We start from the raw sequence: 23,984 nt of genomic DNA, 5'->3' as shown, positions 1-23,984 counted from the left end.
ACCTTCAAGAGCCAACTGAGATGCCTTCTCCTTTAACAATGTTCTTCCAAAAATTCCCAGTCAGATCTGAGAGATCAATTAACTTCTCTTTCCCAGCATTCTGTGCTTCTGTTACGACACTTCCTAAGTCGAGCTATATGTTACAGCTGGCCATGTCCTCTTGGCTCCCCACTGTCACAGCCTTCAAGGCAGAAGATGTTTCTGACTCAACTTCAATCCCATGGCAATTGGCAACATGCATTTTAAAATAAATAACCATTCTTCGGTTGTATATAAACTTTGCTTATTGTACATACAATTATAAGGAAGGAAATAAACCCCCAACACACTGAAATAACCACTGTTAATGTTTTGATGATATTTTCATGAGTATATTTATGCACATGTCCATCCATCATTTATCCATAAATGGAATCATCTCATGTATGTTATGTTTAGGATACCCCCTTTTTTAGTCTTCTCTTTTCTTACCTGACTCTTCCCTCACTATTCCCCCTCTCAACTATTTAGAAAAGTTAAGCATGCTAATATAACCATATATATGTATATTTTACAAAGTGAGGAATCATAGTGTAAACCTTTCTCTGCTTCTTGCTTTCCTCATTAAACAATGTCATAAGAATCCTTCCAGTTTAACTGGTATAGTGCTGATTCATTCTTCTATTTTAGAGGCTGCATAATGTTCCACAGTATGGATGTACCAAAATTAATCAAGTTTCCTTATTTATCACATTCAAATTCTTAAAAAAAAATTGCCACTGGCACCAGTGTTTCAATAAACACCCTCTATGTATATCCAAATGCCCTGTACTTTAATTTCTGAGGGACTGATTTCCAGGTATGAGATTGGTCTATTTAAAATGTTAATAGATTGCCTCCTAAAAGGCCATAACAATTTACTTTGCTTATTTTTAGCCATTCTGCCAAGTGAATAGTGATAATTTGTTGTTAATTTTTATTTCAGTGTCTACCAGTGAAGCTGCTCGTTTTCCGTTTCCCTTTTTGGATATTCTGTTCTATGAATTGTTTATTCATATACATAGTTCATTTTACTTTTTGAGTTATGGGTCTTTTTCTTTTCAAAATGTAAGAATTTCCTGTATGTTACCCTGCTTAGCTTCTGAGATCAGACGAGATTGGGAGCGTTCAGGGTGGTATGGCAGTAGACATATTATAGATAGTAACTATATATGTATGTCACAGGTTAACATGTCATGTGTTTTGCAAATACTTTCCCCAATTATTCATTTACTTTTTATTTGTTTAGAATTTAAAAACCAACTACAACTTATTCCAGTTTGTGGCAAGTTAATATCACATGCCTTAATTTCATGAGTCAACATAGCACTTGGAAACTAAAATAGACTTTACAGTTTCAAACCTCTTAGGGAAATCAATCTTCTATTTCAGTATTTAAAAAATTTGACATACCATCCTACTCTCTTATCCTTATCCCATACTCAGTCACTATTAATCCAAATTGCCCTATTCACAAATATACTTCTGTTTATAGTATAATATAAATTTCTATGTATTATTATCTGGCAGAGTCACATTAAATAGACCATTTTGATTCATTAAAATTCTGGTTAACAAAATGTTAACCCATTTAGTAGTCATCACTTATTTATTTTTGCCCAAACCCACTTATTTGGGAAAATGCCTCCCATGCAATTCTAAAGGTCTGCCAGGCTAGGAACCCCTCTTTTGACCATAATAGTGGGCATGACCCACACTAGAACAGATAGACTCTATGCTCCAAGAATTTGAATCCTTCATTTTAGACTGACACTGTCTTAAAATGACTATCCTTAATCCAAGCCACTAAAATCCTCAGCTCTGCCTTGTTTCTTTTGATTGTATATATTTTTATTTGTTTAGAATTTAAAAGCTAAAATTTATTCTCTTAGTGGGTGCCCTGAGCATTGTAATTAACATCCGTACCTAAAATAATCTAATTTGGAGTAATACCAACTTAATTTCAATAGCATACAAAGCTTTGCTCCAGTGTAACTCCATTCCCTCCTCCCTCTTTTGTGATATTTTCACACAAATATTATTTGTATCCTTCTTGCACTATAAGCTCATCAACTCAGTTTTATTATTAATTACTTTCTCATGCAGTTTATTTTAAAATCAATTAGGAGAAGAGTTACAAACAAGAAATACATTTATAGTGTCTTTTGTATTTATCTGCGTAGTATGTTTACCAGTGTTCTTTATTTCTCAATGTGGATTTGAGCTACTGTCTAGCTTCCCTGGTGGCTCAGACAGTAAAGAATCCACCTGCAATAGAGGAGACACAGGTTTGATCCCTGAGTTGGGAAGATCCCCTGGAGGAGGGAATGGCTACCCACTCCCGTATTTTTGCCTGGAGAATTCCATGGAAAGAGGAGCCTGGCAGGCTATAGTTCATGGGATCACAAAGAGTTGGACATGACTGAGTGACTAACACACACACTAGTGTCCTTTTATTTCAGCCCGAAGGACTTCCTTTAGCATGTATTGTGGGCAGGTCTGCTAGCCACAGACTCTTTCAGTTTTTGTTTCCTTGTAATGGTTGAATTTCTTCCTCATTTTTTGATGGACAGCTTTGCTGGATATAGAATTTTTGGTTGATGGGTTTTTTCTTTTAGTACTTTGAATATATTATCCTACTTCCTTCTGGCCTCCATAGTTTCTGAGGAAAGTCAGTTACTAATTTACTGATGATCCCTTGGATGTAAAGAGCCGTGTTTATCTTTCTGCTTTAAAGATTCTATCTTTGGTTTTCTAAAGTTTGACTCTAATATGCCCAGTTATGGGTCTCTTTGTGGTCATCATACTCACAGTGTGTTGATCCTCTTGGAGACGTAAAGTTAATTCTTTTCATCAAATTTTGGAATTTTTAATCTATCATTTCTTCAAATATATTTTTGTCCTTTTCTCCCCCTCCTCTCCTTCTGGGACTCCCATTATGCTTGTGTCAGGACACTTGATGGTGTCACACAAATCTCTGAGGTTTTCTTCATTTTTCTTTTTTCTTCTTTCTGTTGTTCAGATTGCATTATCTCAGTTGACTCATCATCAAGTGTACTGATTCTTTCTTCTACCTGTTAAATCTGCTGTTAAGCCCCTCTAGTGAATTTGTTATTTCACTTACTGTAATTTTCAACTTCAGACTTTGAACTTCATTCTTTTGTAAATAATCTCTTTATTGATATTCTAGATTTTGTGAGAAATCATTCTCATTCTTTTTAAAAAGCTCTTTATGTGTGATTTTTTTTAATTCTGTGACTATGTAATAGCTGACTTAAAAATCTTTTATAGTAGATAAAAAATGGATTGACTTTAGCACTGGAACTCTGGCCAAGTTAAGCTCCTAAAGCTCCCCCGCTTCCTGTCACTCATGCTAATCCTTCTTAAAAAAAGATAGCCTCCATACTTCACTCTCTTTTCTCCTCATCTTGACTCCGTTTTAATTTTGTTCCACTTGTAATTTAAAAGAAGGCCCTAGATTTTTACCTTGACATTGACTTGAAAACCATTAGAATTCTCAGACTTCCCACTCTTCACCCAACTAGTAGCATCAGGAATTGAGACTTAGCACCTAGCTCAATTTCTTAAGATGCTCCATGCCTAACCTCAAATTGACCTCCAAGTGTTGGCTTCAATTTGCATTACCAGGTAGAGGGCTGTGACAGGTTTGTGAATGGTACATTCCAGAATGGACCATTATCAGAATGGCATACATACTTTTGTTATCTATCAAGTGTAAGAGATAACAATCTCTCCCTTTCCATGATTTCTTGCCTTGGTCCAAAACATAGTTCTGTTTTCTCAGAAGTGTTAAGGAGAAAGCATCAATCCTTTTTGTTCTTTCACCTCCCAGTGTTTCTTATGGGAAATACAATGATTTGTGTGATTGTTATTTTAGAAAAAGGCTCACTGCATATACATAGCCACGTTCTTCCTTCACTTTCTGTGAAATGATCCTACCCACAGGGGATATGCAGTCTTCTTGTCTTTATGCAGTAGACTAGCTAGAACAGACTGCATCTATGTTTGTATAAGTTCTGCCTGTGCTTGGGTGGTTTGGTTCAATTTGAGTTGAAGGAATGTGAAAGGTATATTTTGACTTCTGGTCCAGGCTGTGTTCTCCAATCTACCATCACTATGAAAAACTGATACCTAGGGAATTCCCTGGTGGTCCAGAGGTTAGAACTCTACGATTTCACCGCTGAGCATCGGGGTTCAATTTGACAAGAGAAAACCAAGATCCCACAAGCTGAACAGTGCAGCCAAAAAAAGGCTGATATTTGGATTACAGTCTGATTCCTGGATTTATATTTCTATTGTTCAGAACTCAGAGGCAAAAGGGATATGATTCTCCTTCTAGCATTCCAGTTACTGGTGTTCATTTTGGGCAATATACTGCTAAGAGATGTGAGAAATTCAAAGGATTATGTACATGATCCTTGCCCTTTAAAAAATTTGCAGTTTTGTAGTAGAGCTAAGACATTTAAACAATTCAAATAACAATTCAAATGAGAATGTCATCATCAGATACTTTGGAATCATTTTCTGTTTTAGTTTTGCAATCAATACTAAAGACACAGATATTATGGTTTCTGTTTTCAAAGACCATATAGAACAATCATCACAAAGAAAAGGGAATGTGACTTCATTTAAGAAGGATAAGATTTCAAAGGGCAAATATGGGAAAAGATATTCCAGGTAGAACAAACAACATGAGCATGAACTTAGAGGCAAGGCTTTCCAGGTGGCTCAGTGGTAAAGAATCCACCTGCCAATGCAGGAGACATGAGACACAGGTTTGATCCCTGAGTCAGGAAGAGCCCCTGGAGGAGGGCATGGCAACCCACTCCAGTATTCTTGCCTGGAGAATCCCATGGACAGGGGAGCCTGGCAGGAGTGTCTCATAGAGTTGGACATGACTGAGCAACTGAGCATGCATGCACACACACAAACTCAGAGGCAAGAATCAAGGTAAGCAGTTCACTTTTGATAGAACTGGAGGGATCTTTGAGGAAAGCAATGGAAGATAACTGGACAGGTAGATTGGAACTAGACTGTGTGGTTTCTTGATTTCTGGTCTATTTAGAGGCATTAGAGCCTAATGGTTAAGTGTCAGTGACTCCAGGTAGAAAAGAAATCTCCCAATAGAAGATGAATGTCTTAAGAGGGGGAAAATTGTCCCCCAAATAAATACTTTACTTTGTAATTTACTTGTTATACAATTACAGAATATCAAAACTGACAAAGACTTTAGAAATATTCTAGTTCAAAATTCTCATTTTTAAAATGGAGAAGGTCAGAGAGATGAAGTTAATATTCATACCTAAAAATCTTAAAGATAATGCTAATGTGAGAAATCTACTCCAAGAAATAAAAACAACAACAGCATCATTTTTGAAAAAGAAGGGGAAATTCTCTTCAGAATTCCAGTAACACAACAGGTAATTGTGGTGCTGGAGAAGACTCTTGAGAGTCCCTTGGACAGCAAGGAGATCAAACTAGTCAACTCTAAGGAAAATTAACCCTGAATATTCATTGGAAGGACTGATGCTAAAGCTGAAGCTCCAATACTTTGCCCACCTGAGCAATGAGCCGACTCATTGGAAAAGTCCCTGAAGCTGGAAAAGATTGAAGGCAAGAGGAGAAGGGGGTGACAGAGGATGAGATGGTTGAATGACATCACTGACTCAATGGACATGTTAAGTTGCTTCAGTCGTGTCCGACTCTGTGCGACCCCATAGACGGCAGCCCACCAGGCTCCTCTGTCCCTGGGATTCTCCAGGCAAGAACACTGGAGTGGGTTGCCATTTCCTTCTCCAGTGCATGAAAGGGAAAAGTGAAAGTGAAGTCACTCAGTCGTGACTCTTAGCGATCCCATGGACTGTAGCCTACCAGGCTCCTCCGTCCATGGGATTTTCCAGGCAAGAGTACTGGAGTGGGGTGCCATTGCCTTCTCCGTCAATGGACATGAGTTTGAGCAAACTCTGAGAGATAGTGAAGGACAGGGAAACCTGGCATGCTGCAGTCCATGGGGTCGCAAAGAGTCATACACAACTTAGCAACTGAACAACAATAAGAACTATTTCAGGAATGCAAATTAAATAATTTCATATAAAGCAAGTGGGAAGATTTCTGGTCCTTACATGTATGGATACTGATCTTGAGTGAAACAGGAGGACTGAGTCACAGTAATTAGTAGATTATTTTTTCATGTTACAATCATGTCCCTAAATGACTCTTAGGTTAACTTTTCAATCCCCAGCAAGTCTTTAAAGGTAAGAGACATCTTTTGTTGGTGCTTGCTGAAATAATGGGAGGCCATTGGAAAGGGCTGCCATTATGAGTCTTAGCAGGGAACCTGTCTCCTAGGTCTTACTTGTCAGTCAGTTCTATGGGACAGGCAGAAACAAGATACAAAGGGGAACATCTGTGGGAAACAGAAGTAAACATCATATTAAGAATAATTAAATTAATAAAATGGACATTCTCCAAACTACTTTCGTCACCAAATGCTTAATGCACTGTGACCCCACATAGCCAGAAGGAGAGTTTTAATGTGCACGAGACTCCCTGAAAATAGGTGTCTAGAATCCAAAAAGGTTGATGCAAGCTGCCAGTCCTTTGAGGCTGAGAAGCTTTCTCGTTGTCCAGCCTTTCTTGGGGATAGAAGTTTAGAAGGGTTCAGCTTTAGTGCTCTTAAGCAAATGTTTTTCTGTTTTGCTTTTTTAAGAGACAAATTTATTCATGTATGATACAATTCACCAATTTAAACTTTACAATTCAGTAGTTTTTAGTATATCCACAGATATGTACAACCATCATCATAGTCAATTTTAAAATAATTTTATTACCTCAAAAAGAAACCCTAATTGATGAGAATGAAATGTAGAATTACTATATAACAATTGCAATTCTGTATATATACCCAAATGAATTGAAAGCAGGAACTCAAACAGATATTTGTATACTCATGTTCATGGCAGCATTATACGTGAGGCAAAAGGTGGAAGCAGTCTAAATGTCCATGAGCAGATGAATGGATAAACAAAATATTGTATATACATACAACAGAATATTATTCAGCCTTAGAAAAGGATAAAAGTATGACACATGCTATAACATGGATGAAAATATTATGCTAAGTGAAATAAACCAGTTACAAAATGACAAATACTGTATGATTTTATTTATGTGCAGGGTCTAGAATAGTCAAATTCATAGAGACAGAAGTAGAATGATGACAGATGCTGTGGAAATGTTACTGTAACAGTACGGAAATAAAAAATTTAGAGTGTATGTCATAATTTCTCCATATAGGTATATCTTCATTTAAGAATATATCATGACATTTTTCATGTTAGCTCACAAGAATTTATTTCATTGTTTTTAACAGTTGCTTAGTAGTCCATTATATGAATGTGCCATTATTTGTTTTAGTATTCTCCATTGATAAAACTTGAGTAGTTTCTACTTTTTCACTGAAATGACACAATCAAGCTATTTACACAGTTTCTTTGTGCTAGTATTTCCTGGAAGTGGAATTTCTGAGTCAAAGGTTATGGACATACAGTGTTGTGTAATCTGCTTTTTAAAAAATCCTATTAATAGATTATGAACCTCTTTTCAGGTCATTAAATATTTAATTTAGCTGCCTAATATAATTTATGGAGGTATTAAAATTTATTTTTCCAATCTCCTAACATAAGGAATTATTTCTAGATTTTCACTAGATTGTTTCATTATAAACAACTTTGCATTAAACATTAGTTAAATCTTTGCATGCATGCTTAAAATTATACTCTTAAGATGAATTCCTAGATATAGAATTGCTCTTTCAAGGAGCATGTATGTTACAAGCAATAATTTTATTGTTTTTTCTTATTACAGAAATAATATATAGTCATCCTAGATTAGAAAAATATAGATAGGCAAGAAAATCAAACACGAATAACCTCACTATCCAGAGGTAACCAGTGGTAATGATGTGGAGGTGGTGGTGGTTGGTGGTTTAGTCACTATGTCGTGTCCGACTCTTCTGACTCTATGGATTATAGCCCACCAAGCCCCTCTGTCCATGGAATTTTCCAGGCAAGCGTACTTGAGGTGGTTGCCATTTCCTTCTCCAGGGGATCTTCCCAGCCCAGGGATCAAACCCGTGTCTCCTGCATTGCAGGCAGACTCTTAACCAACTGAGCCACAAGGAAAGCCCCACTGCTAACTAGTCTGTCTGCATACTTTTTCTTTACACAAATGCAAATATAGAGTATATGCTGCTTTGAATCATCTATGATAAGCATTGTTTCAGTTATCTCCATCACCACTTTTAACATCTGCACAGTATTCTGTCTTCAAAATGCGCCAGAATTTATTTGCTAAGTCCTTATTGCTGGGCATTTAGGTTCTTAATGTACATATTTTGAAAACTTTTCAGGTGAATGCAGTATATGTGTTATGTTAGCTGCTCAGTTGTGTCCAACTCTTTGCGACCCCATGGACTGTAGCCCACCACGTTCCTCTGTCCATGGAATTCTCCATGCAAGAATACTAGAGTGTGCTATTCCCTTCTCCAGGGAATCTTCCTCACCCAGGAATCAAACCCAAGTCTCCTTCATTTCAGGCAGATTGCTTACCATCTGAACCACCAGAGAAGAACATATGGGAGCAATCGTCTCCCTGTCAAGAAGCCCTGAACAAAAGTTCCTGCCTGTTTGTGGACTATGGGCCAGGGAGAGGGAGAGAGAGAGAAGGGCTAAAAGTAAAAAGGTACTGAGTCAAAGCAGAGAAAAGTGCCCAAAGTTCAGTCAAGGCCCCAGCGAGGAGGACTGAGTGGAGACATCTGGGTTAGGAATGTAGCTGTGTGTATGAGCATGGCTGGTTGGATTAGGGAGAAGGAAGACTGGGTCCTTGACTGCAACCCCCTCCAGAAACTTGCAATGAACTGGCAGTGTACAGTCTGGTGTGGGGAGGGCAACTTCTGTCCATGAGGCCTGCCAGGCAAAGCCCTGTAATTTTCAATGATCAGTTCTAAAATATCACACACACATAGGATTTTGGCCTGGAGCTGAACTCTTCAATAAATAATGACAAAACTTGTCCAGCATCCGTCCCCACCAGAGTATGCAAGAGTGCCAGTGGAAATGGAAGTCTGTCAAGGACCTGGTAGAGAAGACTGAAATGATTTCTTTTGTGGTATATAAACTGACATCTGTGGGCAGGACAAAGAATTCCAGCATGACCAGACAATTGAATGAGCCTGAGAATCCTAAGTGAGCTGAGCCAGGATCTGATGTAATGGGTCCCCTCCTTTTGAGAGATGAGACTGAGTCATCTTCATTATCCACTCAGCTGAGGGCTCTACTTTTGGAGTGAATTCTAAGCACATGTTGTGTGAATGCTTGACTCTGTTCTAAGACCTCAGAAAGTTATAACAGCCTAAATTTATTTTTTCTTAAGAAATAATCTATTTTCGCTTGTTCTTTTTGAGTTTCCTCTAAACCTTTTGGATATTTTTAGCTTTCACTGTTTCACTGAGTAATGGATTCTCTCATTCCATTTCCCACTATATATACTGCATGTATTCAGTTTTTCTGCTTCAAGATTCAAATACTTTCAAATGTAATGGAGAATAAGCATTCTCATCCTTATGATCCTTCATGATTTAAGAAAACTTTTATCTCATCTCCTTTCAGTCTTCATTGTTTTGACCTGATTTATTCCTATTTTTAAAAAAAATGTGTTTATTTTGTATTTGTTGGCCACACAGCACTGCATGTGTTAGTTCCCTGACTAGGGATCAAACCCAGGCCTCCGGCATTAGAAGCCCAGTTCTAACCACTGGACCACCAGGGAAGACCCTAGTCTATTCCTTTTTAACCCATTAGATGAATGATTCTCAAGTCTTCTGACTACCAGAAGTGGACATTCCAGTTTCACTAAATTATTATTGTGATTACTACTACCACTGTTCTTATTTTAGTATCTGTCATGCTGCTGCTGCTGCTGCGTCGCTTCAGTCATGTCCGACTCTGTGCGCCCCATAGACGGAAGCCTACCAGGCTCCACTGTCCCTGGGATTCTCCAGGCAAGAACATTGGAGTGGGTTGCCATTTCCTTCTCCAACGCATGAAAGTGAAAAGTGAAAGTGAAGTCGCTCAGTCGTGTCCGACTCTTCGCGACCCCATGGACTGCAGCCTACCAGGCTCTTCTGTCCATGGGATTTTCCAGGCAAGAGTACTGGAGTGGGGTGCCATTGCCTTCTCCCAGTATCTGTCATAGGGAAACACAATTATATGTTCTCAGAGAGGAACACATAGTTGAATAACTTATGGTCCCTGATGAACCTACTATTCTCTTCCCTTGACCTGCAGAAGTAGCCCACTGGACCAAGTCTTTTGAGCAGAGATACCTGAAGACACTCCAGGTGGACAATCTCTTTGCTAGGCCACAGGGTTGTTTGACTCTTCAGTAAGGAACATAGATAGAAATTAATTTTCTTAACTTTTTTTGTCATGGAAGTAGGTTCCCATAAGGGTGACGGTGGTTAGACCTCACAGTTCTAACTTTTGCCTACAGATTCTCCCTCAGTGTAAGAAGTTCTGACACCAACTGCTGAGAGTTACGCCACACTTCACAGGTTAAGGGCACAGTCTTCTATAAGACTGTCCTTACTTCAAACACCAGCTGCAAGTTCAGGGGTCTCCAGCCCACCTTCTTACTTGCTGGCTGCAAATTTAGGAGTTTCCACTGTCCCCTCAGGTTTGATAATATTCTGGAATTACTCACAGAATTCAAGAAAGTGACATATTTAAAGTTATAATTTTATTATAGCAAGAGTATATAAATAAAAATCAATGAAAGGAAGAGATATGTAGGGCAAATTGGTGGTGGTCATGGTGGTTTAGTTGCTAAGTTGTGTCCGACTCTTTCAGACCCCATGGACTGTAGCCTTTGGCAAGAATACTGGAGTGGGTTGCCATTTCCTTCTCCAGTGGATCTTCCCAACCCAAGAATAGAACCAGGGTCTCCTGCATTGCAGACAGATTCTTTACCAACTGAGCTACAAGGGAAGCCCCAGGGCAAAGTTGGGAGGTTTTCAAAAGCAAAACTTCCATCATCTTCAAGAATGCATTGCCTTTCTGGTCAGTACATCAGTGTGCAACAATATATAAAACACAATAAAACTCACCTGAACTTTGGTTCCTAGAGTTTTTGCTGGTGTTTCCTTATGTAGGTATGATTGACTGAAATATCATCCGTGTGGCTGAACTCAATCTCCAGACAACTTCTCCTACCTGAAAGTTGAGCTTATATCATTTGAAACCCAATCCTCTAATCATATGGTTAGTCTTTCTGGTATGTGAAGCCCACATCCTGAGCCACCTCATTAGCATAAACTATCAGATATGATCTGAGGGGCCAACCATGAATAATAAAGACACTTATCACTGAAAATTTCAAGAATTTGGAGGTAATCACCCAGGACCTGCAGACAAAAGCTGCTAAATATCTTATTATACACCTTCCTAAGCACCTCAGCATTATCCTCACAGGGTGCTAGCTTCTCCTCTACTCTCCAGCATTCACAACAGATCCACTGCCTTCTGATAGTACCTGTTCTCAGAGCTGACAGAGGCAAGACATACTCTGTAGCTAATTATTAGAAGTCAAGTATATACACATAAAATAGTTCAACGTCTACGCAGCAAATACTCATATGATAGCAGGGAGATTGGGGCTCTGTATTCCCAGTCTGATTTCTTTTTCTTCCTGCTCTTATAGAAGACAAAGTAAACTGAGAAGCTTGGTTCAACCAGGAGCTTTGGTCTTCAGAAATGTTGAAGGGAGACTTTCCTGGTGGCCCAGTGGTTAAGAATCTGCCTGCCAATGCAGGGGACATGGGTTTGATCCCTAGTCCAGGAAAATTCCACATGTCATGAGGCAATTAAGCCCGTGGGCCACAACTACTGAGCCTGTACCCTAGGGCCTGCGCTCTGCAACAAGAAAAGGCCATCACAATGAGAAGCCCTCACACCCCAACTAGAGAAAGCCCAAGTGCAGCAATGAAGACCCAGCACAGCCAAAAATTAACAAATAAATAAACTTTTTTAAAAAAAGAAGAAGCAATGTTAAAGGGAATGTTAGGGAAGGTTTGGCAAACAGGAATCCCCATTTGCTGTTGATAGTAGTGTACGTCAATATAACCTTTATGGAGAGTAGTTTGTAAATAACTAGATGCATGTAACAAGAAATTGAGAGGGACTTTTTCCTCTTCCTAAATTGCATTTTAAACCCAAAGTTCATACTATTGGACACTAGGTAAGAAAAACTAGAGATGTATACGTTTTCAAGACAGCCATCAGTCACCTTGAGATGGGAGTCAAATACTTCCCTAGGGATTCTGGAAGAAAGCAGAACTGGCACTCCTACCATCAACACACCTCAACAACATGTTAAGTCGATTTAAGAAGACTCAGAAAGAGTGGGAAGAATGGTCACTGGTGGTCTTGTGAGAAAAGACAACCATGATCACCATGAGTAGATTTTCATTCTTATTTGTGAGAAGGAAGGAAGGATGCTCCCTCCTCCCTGAACCCAACTGAATGTAACTCCAAGGGTGGCAAGGACACTTGGTTGTTCTATGGGTTGCAAGGACCCTACAGAAGGTTTCTGGGCTTGAATTATCTTGCCAGTACTTCATCTAAGAAGGTTACCCATTCAGGGAGCAACAGCTGTGAAGTGGACCCCCGTGGTCCAGTGGTGGGTGCTCAGGAAGAGGCTGAACTACAGCCATGTTGCCCATATTGGGGATCATGCAACAGAGGAGCCCTCATGAGATACCTCCACAGAACTAAAGATCTTGATGCCTGCCACACAAATAGCATAAACCATCCACCTGGTTAGCCAAACAGCACAGCCAACAAGAGATGTTTAAAGTCAAGAAGGGTTTACTTTTTTCCCACCTCCATTCCTCCTCTGCTCTATCATTGAAGGAGTCCTTCCAAGTATCTCAAAGGAAAAGGAGAGCTTTGAATCAGCTTTGAAGTTTTAAATGGACTGGAAAGTTATGGAATCTGCTCAAGACGCCCTTAAAAGCCCGAAGGGTGTTCAAAATAACACAGTTGAAAATGATGGTTTGAGAAACAAAACCATTTCACGTTTAGACTCTACAGAGTAGAGTCTTTAGAATAAACGAGTTACATGCATATGCCCTTTGATCCTGGAATTCCACAGTTAGGAACTGAAACTAAGGATATAGTTACTAACATATGACATATTATATATACAAGGATGGTTATGGCAGCATTATTTGTAATAGCAAAAACAGCAGTTATAAAAAGAAAAAAAATAATAGCAACAAAAAGTTAGAAACAATATGATACTATCAATAGGATACTTGTTAAATCAGTTATCTTATAAACACACATTTAAAAACAACAACAAAAAATTGAGGTAGAATTATATGTGTTGACACAGAAACAGTTCCAAGATTTTTTTTAAGTAAAAAAGCGAAGGCAGCATAATGGGCATAAATCTTTAAAATTAAAAAATCTGCTTGTATAAATATTTTTAAAATATACAGTACATATTTTATATTGTTGTTTTTTAGTGGCTAAGTTGTGTCCAACTCATTTGCGACACCAAGGAATGTAGCCTGCCAGACTCCTCTGTCCATGGGATTTCCCAGGCAAGAATACTAAGCGGGTTGCCGTTTCCTTTTCCAGGGGATCTTCTCAGCACAGGGATCGAACCCATGTTTCCTGCACTGGCAGGCAGATCCTTTACCACTGAGCCACCAGGGAAGCCCCACATACTATATATACTGATATATAAATTAAAAACAATTCTGGAAGGATCCACAAGAAATATGAGTGATTTCCTTTGGCACAAATGACAAAGAGACTAATTTTTCATTTGATACCTTCAGGTGCTATTTGAATTTGTTACTAATTTTTTTAATGCGAAAATTAAATAGGCTGTACAACAATGTGAGTGTACTTAATGCTACTGAACTGCACACTTAAAATGGTCAAAATGATATTTTATGTCATGTCTATTTTCTGCAATAAAAATGTAAATAAATGAATGTAAATTCATTTTAAATAAAAGAAATATCAAGAGGAGAATAAGGAGCTGCAAGAAGAGAGAGTATGTGAGAAAGCACTGAGCTGGCAATAAAAACAAGTCCAGTGCTTTGTCTTGGGCTCTCACTGAAGGCTCCTGCACAGGAGGCCTCCTGGGGCTTTCATGGAGGGGGTTTCAGAAAGGAGCCAGGACATGAATATTTGTCTGGAGTAAGTTGGGGAGGGGAACCTGGTGATTTTTCATTTTCACAGGAGTTGTGGTTACACTCTGCACTGTTGTATGAAATTAAAGAGCAGGAGGATTTATTGGGCAGCGTGACCAGTTTTCTACCTGAGTAACCAAGGGTTTGACTTACACAAAGTCTGGGATAAAACCGGGGCTGGATTCATCATGGATTAGACACTGCCCTAGACTCATGAGCTCCCAGAATATCAGTGCTGGAAAGGGCTTCAGGTAGACCCTTCTTTTACTTTAGGATACTGAAACCAGGGAGTGACACGTCCTGGTCCAAGTTACACAGAAGCTCAGTGACTGAACTAGGATTATAACTCAGATCTCTGGGCCCTTGGTCAGGTACTGTTTTTCTAAAAGGGATACCAGCACTGTTCTAGTCGTGACTCGACTCTCTTCACTCAATTTCTCTTCCTGTTTATTATCACTGCTCCTCAGATTTGAAGATCTGGTGTTTGGTCATTATTCTTTTGATGCATTGCAGGATTCTCATTGCTGATGTTCTAGAATGTTTACACTGTATTCCATATGTGAGATTATGGTTTTGCACTATTTTTCTTCAAATTTATGATGCATATTGTTTCATGCTTTAGAATCTCTGAAATCAAGGTGCCACTAACAATTGCCATAGGCCAGGCCTAAGTTGTGACACAGCTGTTATTGCTGTTGCCTGTGTGAACTTGTCTGAAACCTTCCATTGACACATGCAGCAAGAGTAAGAAAGATGCGGCATCAAAATTTGCCAGTGTCAGCATTTAGGGGGAAAAAAACCCAGAGACAGCAATGGACCCTTCTCTAGAGAAAGGCGGTATCACCAATGCTTTGGTGGTACAGTATTTTACAGGACAGTATTTTATGGAAAACACAGACATCGTCAGCTTTGGATTGAAAAATGATTCAGAAGAGCTTGACTATGAATATGAATCTCTTCTTTTTTATGATGCACAAGAATGATAGAAGATAATCTTTTAAAATAAGCCTAAATTTGAGTAAATTCAAAATAAAAATTCCAAGTCGTAAGTGTTTTTGTTATGGTACATAATGTGAATTTTGCCATCATTGGCATCTCAGATGAAATATGTCAACTATATCAAGCTTTGATATTAAATCTTAAAATGAATTGAAGAGTACTATTTTTTGCTCTAGGTTTTGACCATTTAAAATAACAGAAGAATTAACTAAAAGTCAACTAAGGCTCAACTATGAATTCCATGTAATCCTGGGGTCTTTCCAATGCAAAGTTTTTAAGTACATTTCAAGATTTTCTGTGTGAGGTGGTGTATTTATATTTATCTTAGTTTAGGATCCATTTTGGTAATTTGTATTTTTACTAGAGAATTTCCCATTTTTTCTGGGATTTCAGTTGGTTGCCATAGATTTCTCTTACACTTTAAATTTCTCCTACTCTGTCATTTTCTACAGATTTTTTTTTCTTTCTACAGAATTCTTAATTTTATCTACTTTTGCTCAGTTGCTTTTTCTTAATCAGTGTGGATCTTCCTCATCTTTTGTGGAGGAAGGTTTTTATATTTATTTGTAGTATCTACTGTTTTTCTATTAATTTAGCTTTAATCTTAATTCCCTATTCCTAATTTCTTTTGGTTTACTTTGTCACTCTTCTCTGCCTCCAATTTCTTAAGATAGAAACTACCCTTATTTTTTACATTATTTTAATAATTAAAACATTTAAGATATAGATTTTCTTCTAAGTACAGTTTCTACTGTGACATTTGGGTTTTGGTATGAAGTGTTCTCTTTTTCACTACTTTATAGATACTTTCCAATTTTGTTTTGATTTCCTCTGTATGGTTTTTGGTCATCCTTACATTATTTGTTTTCAACTTTATTAATATCAGAGAATGTGGTTTTAGAATCTGTTAAAGTTTTCTCTGCAGTCAAATGAGTGATTTTTGTAAATATTCTATGGGTACTCAAAAATGTTTTGTTGCTGTTGTTCGAGGGATATTAGATTCTTTACATAGGTATTACATCAAATTTATTGATTGTACTGTTCAACTCCTATGTTATCCCATATTTGTTATATACTAGATTTGCCTAATTCTGAAATAAAGTATTAAAGTTTCTGCTATAATTGTTTTTTGAAATTCATCTTGTATATCTTATAACTTTTTATGATTTCATAAATCATGGCTAAGGTAACTAGATAGTACTTAACTCTGTTATATTTACATCTTATATAACAACATTTCACTGTTATATTGTTTGGTATATAGGTCTATACATTCTCAGTCTATGATGATCTCTATTTTTTATATATATCTCTATCAGTTCAGTTCAGTTCAGTTGCTCAGTCATGTCAGACTTTGTGACTCCATGGACTGCAGCATGCCAGGCCTCCCTGTCCATCACCAACTCCTGGAGCTTGCTCAAACTCATGTCCATCAAGTTGGTGATGCCATCCAACCATCTCATCCTCTGTTGTCCCCTTCTCCTTCTGGCTTCAATCTTTCCCAGAATCAGAGTCTTTTCCAATGAGTCAGTTCATTGCATCAGGTGGCCAAAGCATTGGAGTTTCAGCTTCAGCATCAGTCCTTCAGGACTGATTTCCTTTAGGATGGACTGGTTGAATCTCCTTGCAGTCCAAGGGACTCTCAAGAGTCTCCTCCAATACCACAGTTCAAAAGCATCAATTCTTCAGCACTCAGCTTTCTTTATAATCAAACTCTCACATCCATACATGACTACTGGAAAATCCACAGCTTTCACTAGATGGACCTTTATCAGGAAAGTAACGTCTCTGCTTTTTAATATGCTGTCTATGTTTGTCATAGCTTTTCTTTCAAGGAGCACGCATCTTTTAATTTCAAGGCTGCAGTCATAATCTGCAGTGATTTTGGAGCCCCCCAAAATAAACCTCTCACTGTTTCTATTGTTTCCCCATCTATTTGCCATGAAGTGATGGGACTGGATGCCATGATCTTAGTTTTTGTAATGTTGTTTTAAGCCAACTTTTCCACTCTTCATCTATACTGATCCATTATCCTAAGTTTTGTTGCTCACTACCATCTCCTTCCTTCTTTATCACCTCATGCTCTCTGTTATGGCTAATCTGTTTTTTGGCTGGAGCCTCTTCTGAAGTATTTTTGTTAGTGGGAAATGTAGGAGTTAGTTTCTGACTTCTTACATACCTGCAAGGATCATTCATTCACCCTAACAACTGAATGTTGTCTTGGGTGGTCATGGAATTCTCGAGTTGCAGTCAGTCCTCTTTTGTGAGATGTCTGTAGATGCTAATTCTCTAAATTCTAGCTGCCGGTAATAACATACAATGTCTGATTCTATTTTCATTATAATAGGGAGCCTATTTTTTCTATATGAAAGCTGGTAAACATTTTTCTTCCTTAGATTTCAGGAATCTTATCAGGATATTTGTGTGTGTGTGTGTGTGTGTGTGCGTGTTTTCATCATTTCAGCTTGGAACTTAGAAAAACCATTCAATCTATAGACTGAGGCTATTTCTTGTTCCAAGGAAATTTTCTCCTTTTCTATATTTAATTATTGCCTTTCCTTCATGTGTGACTTTTTCTTCATCCTGATGTCCCAGTATTATATGCTAAGCCTCTCTTGGAGCTATCCTCAAGAGCAGAGCTATTCTCAAGAATAGAGCTATCCTTCTCGTCTGTTCTCTCATGATTTCAATTACATTTTATCTTTGCTCTGTGCTTTGAGATACTTTCTCCATACTTTCTCTTCTAGCCCACTAGTTTAGTCTCAACAGTGACCATTCTTTCCTTTCATTCATGCACAAAATTAAATTGGAAAATCTTGTTTTCTTCCCTTTCTTTCTTCTACCCTCCTTCTCTCCCTCCCTCTGTCCTATTCTTTTTTTTTTTTCTCTTCCTCCCTCTCTCCCTCTCTCCCTCTCTTTCAGCTCCAGAGGCCTTTCTTTTTTCCAGCACTTCTATCTTTCTGATATATGCTTTGTCTGTTCTGACTGATCCTCCTTTCTGCTACTATTGTTATGTCCATTTTTTACTCAGGGGTGCTCAGGGCTGGCATTGAGTTTCCTCAGAGACTGCAGCCTTAGATATTGTGGAAGGCAAAGTGGTCTCTCTTTGAACTCCCCGTGTGGAGAGAAGTTGTCCACAAGACTCGACTGAAGCAGAGGGAGATGTACTGTTTCCTGTTCTTCATAGATTCTCTCAGCCTCAGAGGCAGGGAAGGTACAGCTCACTATTCAATTCTTTCTTGCCTTCTTCAGACCAGAAAAGTCAACCTTCACCCTTAAGATCAACAAGATCTCTCAGAGCCAAGTTTTCCCTAGCTTTATGAGTTTATTCTACCCCTGGGCATTCCCAACGGCGGTCTCTCTTATAGACTTTGGTAAGGGGATGCTGGCACCCTATCTTCCCTCTGAGACTCATTCAAAGCCTCGCTTTCATTCATACACTCACAGTGTTAGCTGCCACTCAATAAGAATATCGTAGTTGCTAGTTAAAGAGAAGGCAACTCTACTCAAATTGCTATCTTCTCACTCTTCTAAATCTTACTTACTAAGCCCTTGGAAGGCATGACTGCCTCTTGTGTCCTCCATGTCCAATCCTGTGACCTACACATCACTATTATAATCAAGATGGAGAAGGAGAAGGGAGAAGAAAGAGAGGGGGCAGAGAAAAAGAGAACGAGGAGGAAGGAAAGCAAGATACAAGTACTAAAAATCTTCAGTGATACAGCTGTCTTTTGGAGATTGGTTCTTAGTGCCAAGGGATTTCCTTAAATCAGCATTTGCATCTTCATGACCTTCCCACTTTCCTAAGTGCCCAGTTTTATGACAGCATACACCCTTGGGGCCTTGTTTTCCTGGATCTGCTAGTATATGAGTGATTGCCTAATTCTGACTTGGTGTTCAAGCATAAAGAAAAGAGATTAGATGCTGACTGTTGCTGCTGTTTAGTCACTAAATCATGTCAAACTTTGCAACCCCATGGACTGTAGCCAGGCTACAGGAGCCAGGCTCCTCTGTCCACGGAATTCTCCAGGGATGGAGTGGGTTGCCATTTCCTTCTCGAGGGGATATTGCCAACCCAGAGATCAAACCCACGTCTCCTGCTTGGGAGGCAGATTCTTTACCACTGAGCCACCTGGGGAGCCCTAGGTGCTGGATACCTGAGACTAAAGGGCATATGTAGGAAAAGCACTCTCATCAGGGGAATAGGCTCATCAATGATAGGCAGATCCCTCCAAAGCTTGATTTGAGAAAAAGAGTATCTGCTTTATGTTAGATCAAGTACTCAGCCTTTGCTCTAAGATGGCTTTGGCAGTGCATTTCTTACAGGAGAAAAAAAATCAATAGTACCACACAGTGAGCCCAGGGCTGTGTGTAGTGCCACTCAGCAACTCATTTATTCCTCTCTGGTCCGTGTGGTAAAGTGAAAGTGACAGGCACGTTCTGCAATCTGTGCTCAATGACCAGATTTCAGTCTTTGGGTGTGCAGGTGTATATTTGCATGAGGTATCTGTGTGTGTATGTGGAGCTGTATAAGGATTTGGACTTCTCTGAATGTAAATACTGATTTGACCCAAATCAAGTTCCTCTCCTTAATGGTATCTTAAACAGATTATATTTACCTAAGAGTACAAAAAACAATAAATAAAAAAAGAGTAGATCTTCTCTTTGGGATAGTTTATAACAATTAACATGTACATAGACACATATGATGATTTATAAGTATATGAATATACAATCTCACTTTGGTTCACACATCAGTCACCAACCTTCATCACGGGGAGATCCATGAACACTCAGGCAAGTGTCCTTTCTTCCTTCTGTATACATCAACTCCTGTATCTATACTAGTCAGCCTGTTTCCTAGTCAGGAACACAAGTCAGGGAGTTTCTTGCAAGGGTCAGTGTCAAGAATTCTCTTTTATCAACTCATCATAGCTTTATGTACAGTTCTTTTATTATTGGATTTATGTCTCATCTGCACAGAACTGTGATCTTGCTGTTCTTGCATTTTTCTCTAATAGATGTTGCACAAACACTTAAAAGGCAGGAACTGTTGGAAGTGTGACTCCTTTTATAGTGGTGGGAGGAGTTTTGGACTGGGAGAAAGAATAGAGAGAAGGTACCGAGAGGAAGGGAGCAACAGCATTTGGGAGCCAGGCAAAGGTTCTAGGACAAAATAGTGCACACAGGCGTGTTCACACACACACACACTCATACACACATACAACAGTCTGGTCTCCCTAGTGTCATTGTGCCTTTCTGCTGACATAGTTTAACAGTTGCCAAAGGGGTACCTTCAGAGACTGCTGCTGCCAGTGCTCCTGTCCCCACGGTGAGCCACTGTTGACCTGCACCTCTGCAGGATATCCTCCAACACTAGCTGAGGAAAGGCTGTGTGAGGACATAGTGAGAAGAAGCTGCCTGCAAGCTAGAGGAACCTCATCAGAAACTAGACCTGCCGGCAGCCTGATCTTGGACTTCTAGCCTCCAGCACTGTGAGAAAGCAAGACTCCAGCCTCCCAGACCTTCCCTGAGTTCAAAGAGCAGATTCCAACAATTGCTAATCAAGGAAGGAGCAGGCACAAAACCACTTGAGGCAAGATTAAAGGGACTGAGAAGCTCAAAATTTGGAGACTACCACCTGACACCCTGCAGGCATCCTAATCTCGTCAGTAACCCCACTTTTTTGAAACTGCAGAACAAGGAAGAATGCAAGACTGTCACTGCCTTGATCCTTATCACACACCCCTTTCCGACTAACCTTTCCCTGTTTACCAGGGAGGGGAGCACAGTTCTTGAGGCACTAGCCTACTGTGTTTCCCTTTTGCCTAGCAAAGGAATAAAGCCACTCTTCCCTCCCCTCTGCCAGTTTGACAGATGCTTTCATATCAATCTGGCTAGCACAGATCACAAGAACCTTAGGAAATACTTCCTCTAGTGACAACTGCTAAACTTCAGAATTGGTATATAAGTAAAATTTTCTCCAAGGTATTTAAAAATAGGATAGGTTCTTACCCTGATGGTTGAGCAGTCCTCTGCGTAAAGTGGTCTGATGAAGACTTCTCAAACTGTCAAATCTTTGATTCTGCGATCACTTAGAACCACAGAGAAATTCATATAGCAGGCCACAGTTAAAAATGTAATTACAGTCATGTCAGAGCTTAAGTCATAGGGATCTAGCAACCATCTGATTCATTTTTATTCACTGGTCATTTACACACATACCTTTCTTTTATGAGATGCTGTCCTCAGCAGAAATAAAAATGATTGTTTCAAAGCTGCCTATTGACTTGTCATCCACTACAACAAACCCTTAGAAGTGATATAAAGGGTAGAATTTTAATTGCAGAGTCAGGGGCAAAGTTCTCATTACTCCACTAACACTGCCGCTGGCTGCATGTACACTGGTTTAAGAGGGAAGATTAAAAGACCTAAATAGAGGTGACTAAAAAGGGTGTGGTAAGGGATGCAAGAACTTACAAATATTTGAGAGCTACAAAAATAGAAGTTTTGAACACAGACAATTGTAGACTCAAAGTTAGGAAGAACCTCAGAGATCATTGCTGAGCTTACAAACAGGTTAAAATTACAAGTGACAACAAATTTCAAAAACTAGCTTTCTAGCTGTAACATTAAGTTTAATTTCCAAGAAGTTAAACTTATTTCACAAATCTTTATTTAGTTCAGCTTAAAAAAAAATCCAAAGCAACATTAAATCCAGTCTTTATTTACAGAAAATACCCACAGTAACATTTTAAGAATATTTTGAGTTTCCATGGAATCATGAGCAAGTTTACTCTTCCATTTAAATCTTCCAAATAACTAGAGATTTTAAGATTGCATTATTTTTCAGATTTAAGTAATAAAATAATCATGTAATATCATAGCTAGATCTAAAAGAAACTAAGGGTAGAAATTACGCATAGTGTTTATAAAAGTGTGTAGTTGAGTTGAACATTTCTTACTGTTTCCTAGCAAGAGTTTATATTTATGGATGATCTATAGTGTTTTTGTGTAGGCGGATATCTACATTTTAAAAATCTTATTTAAAAAAAAAACTTTATTGGTATTGTCAACTTCATCCCTGCTGCTAAGGATATTACCCACTTATTTGGGTGTGTGCTAAGTTGCTTCAGTCATGTCGGACTCTTTGGGACCCCACGGACTGTAGCCCGCCAGGCTCCTCTGTCCACGGTATTTCCCAGGCAAGAATACTGCAGTGGATTGCCATTCCCTTCTCCAGGGGATCTTTCCGACGCAGGGATTGAATCTGAGTCTCTCATATCTCCTGACTTGACAGGCGGATTCTTTACCACTAGCACCACCTGGGAAGCCCCAGCCATTTGTTTACCTGTGGTCAAAAGCAGCAGTTCATGACTTGATGAGGTTTTCCTTACCCATGGAAAGGCTATCTTTTGCTTTGTGACTTTTAACTTGAAACATCTGACCAAGTCATCCTTTCATGAAGGTTTCTGGTTACACTGATCTGTTTTGCTGCTTTTGTATTACACGATTCAGCAGATATTGTTAGTTGAGGCTGGCTTCAATCTGGCCCGCCCACTTGAATATATCATCTTACAACCACAAAATGCTTTCAGTTCAGAAAAAAGGTAATCAACAAGGAGACGCAAAGAATATTGGGTTTGTAATCACTGCTTGGTCTAAAGTAGGCATTCAATTAAAACAATTTTTTCTAATAGATAAATGGATTCTAGCCGCAGCTCTGTCACAATTTATCTTAAGAGAACCTGGGCAAGTCACTTCATCACTCTCACCCATTTCTTCATCTGTAAAAATCCTAGTTCACTGATCTCATTACCACGAAGGGACTTTCACAAAAGACTAGGCACCCTTGCTGTGTAACTGAGTCATGGAGAAGAGCTTCTGTAACCATTGATGCCCAGACTCCACCTCTAGAGATCAGGTTTCAATGGGTCTGGTGATGAGGCCCTGTACTTTTGTGTATTTTGAAAGCTCCCATGGTGGTACTGTATAGTCCAGGGGGTCGCAAAGAGTCGGACACAACTGAGCGACTTTCACTCACGGTGGTTCTAAAGCGCAACCAGGGTTGAGAACAGCTGCCCAGAAATCATTTTACATCTTTTCCTAATTGGGCAGCATTTGACCTCCTTCAGATCTGTGATGTTAAGAGTCAGTCTCATGAAATGCTATCTAAGGGTACAGGACCCATGCAGGGGAATCTGAGTTGGGTTTGTTATACTCTTCAAGGAGAGTAGAAATTCAATTCTGATTTGATAAAGCTAAATATCCCTTTCTCAAATCTATGTCAATTTCTTGATTTCAGATGCAGAGAAGGGAAAGGGTATGACAAACCCACACCAACAAACTTCACCAAACCTAGTCCTACCTCAGTGTCATGAAGATTAAACAAAGCAGACTTTTGAATGTGCTTTGTAAACATAACAAGCCATCCAAGTATTTATCCTACCAGTAAAAATGCAAAATTCTGAAGTGATAGTGCAAAATCTTATTTCCTGTCACACAACAGAGTACATATTAATTAAAGAAGGTAGCATACTGTAGTGGAGACAGCACTGACCTGGGAATCCAGAGTCTTAGATTTAAGATTTAGTCATGTGAAGTCTTGGACAAGTGTTTCTGGACTTCAACTTTTTCATCTCTCAAAAAAGCGAGTCAATTTCAGACCTCTTTAAGACTTCGA

The sequence above is a fragment of the Giraffa tippelskirchi genome, chromosome 2 (genome assembly GCF_054371585.1).
Source record: "Giraffa tippelskirchi isolate mGirTip1 chromosome 2, T2T-mGirTip1v1.2.pri, whole genome shotgun sequence".
In the NCBI taxonomy this organism is placed as follows: Eukaryota; Metazoa; Chordata; class Mammalia; order Artiodactyla; family Giraffidae; genus Giraffa; species Giraffa tippelskirchi.
Note: the sequence above shows the minus strand (reverse complement) of the source record.